Source organism: Pteropus alecto, unplaced genomic scaffold, assembly GCF_000325575.1.
Source record: "Pteropus alecto unplaced genomic scaffold, ASM32557v1 scaffold20, whole genome shotgun sequence".
Classification (NCBI taxonomy): domain Eukaryota; kingdom Metazoa; phylum Chordata; class Mammalia; order Chiroptera; family Pteropodidae; genus Pteropus; species Pteropus alecto.
This window is the reverse complement of record NW_006436298.1, coordinates 41,088,856-41,090,470: the sequence shown is the minus strand read 5'-3', so window position 1 is coordinate 41,090,470 and position 1,615 is coordinate 41,088,856. Positions and strand designations below refer to the sequence as shown.

The 1,615-nt window shown below is 39.3% G+C and overlaps 1 pseudogene; it reads left to right on the top strand.

The window, feature by feature from the left end:
* Positions 1 to 1,151: 1,151 nt before the first annotated feature.
* LOC112480781 lies at positions 1,152 to 1,270 on the top strand (annotated as a pseudogene).
* The last annotated feature ends 345 nt before the right edge of the window (positions 1,271 to 1,615 follow it).

Genomic DNA, 1,615 nt, shown 5'->3' with positions numbered 1-1,615 from the left:
TGTCATTCAGAAATATGGTCTTCAACTTTTAGGATGAAGTATTTCCAAAAGACAAAATTTATGAGATTTTAACTATTATTTAAAAATATATTCAATACAGTCTATTTTGGGAGGTAAAACATTCCAAAGAGAGAGATTTATCAGTACTGGGTATATTTCCCAGTAGTTGAGGCATCAACTGTGTAGAGGATGTTGTAGAGTGCCACCCTACCCATTTTGGGGGACTAAGGCACTTATTTCACCAACTGTGAGTGGGAAACGTTAGCTGCCTATGACTCACAGCTGAATCCTTTTTCAAGACTTGCCCTCAGCTGAGGAGATCTGCCTCTTTTAAAGCCACACCGTCATCTGAGTAGTTGGTGGAGAGGCACTGAAGGCTGGCTGCCTTGCCTAGGTTTGGGGCAATCCTAAAAAGACATAACTTCCAGAGATCCTTGGAGAACTGGCTAAGGCCTCTGCTTTAAATTCAGTTTCTCCCTCTGCCCAATCCTGTTTTCCTCATTTCCGTAAAGTTATGCCTTAAACCACTTCCCGAAAGCCTCTTGCTTGCAGGTACCCATATCAGAGTCTCTTTCCCAGGGAACTGACCCAAGACACATTTTGAGACTGTGGAAACCTGGGACAATATTCTCCTTGGCTGGAAGGCTTTCCAAACACTTGCCACTGATAATGAAACTCTTTCTATGGTTTCACAGAAACCATAGACACTAGGCTTCTATGCTTTATAGAAATATAGTTGCCTCATGTAACCTGTTTAATACTCCAATTTAAATTCAAGATATGTTTGATTGTTATATTTAAATATAATAGTATTATTGGCTTATTTGAACATTTTAAAAGAATGAATGGGTTACTTGTCCCTGAGGAGCTCAAACCTAAGTGACTCAATGCTTTCCTGTTCAATCATATTCATAGTGTCGCAACTGAATGTTCCTTTAAGTGAAAGTGTCCAATGGCCATTTCTTTAGACAGGCTATGGCAACAAGATACACAGTTAATGCTGTTGTATTGTGTTTTCTGTGGCCAGCTAAAGGAAGAGACATTCTTCCATTGACTGAAAAAGAGCAAGGATAAGGACCCATAAGAATATAATTATCCTTTCTCATCAAACCTCGAACTAAGGTGGTAAAAACTTATTTTAATTAATCCTAGTCTATGGCCATGCTCCCTTGACCAAGCCCGATCCCATCTGATCTCAGAAGCTAAGCAGGGTTGGGCCTTGTTAGTACTTGGATAGGAGACCACCTAGGAAGACCAGGTGCTGTAGGCGTAAAAAATAAAAAAATAAGGGATTGTAAGCTGACAAGGTCCTTGCAATCTGTGAGGTCAACCAAGAGTTGCCTCGCCTAAAAAAAAAAAAAAAATTAATCCTAAAATAATCCTAAAACTTGAAAAAAATATACAATCAGTATAGATAGTTATAAAGCAAAAAGCAAAAATATTACTCTTCATCCCACCAGTCCCTCTCACTAAACATGACTACTGATGATATTATTATTTTTTTTGGCAGGGGGGAATCTTTCTGGGGAACAAAATCATATACATATGTGGCATGTGGTGACATGTGCACCAACAGACACAGAACTTCTCCTACCCAGCTGCCACTGGAGTTTGG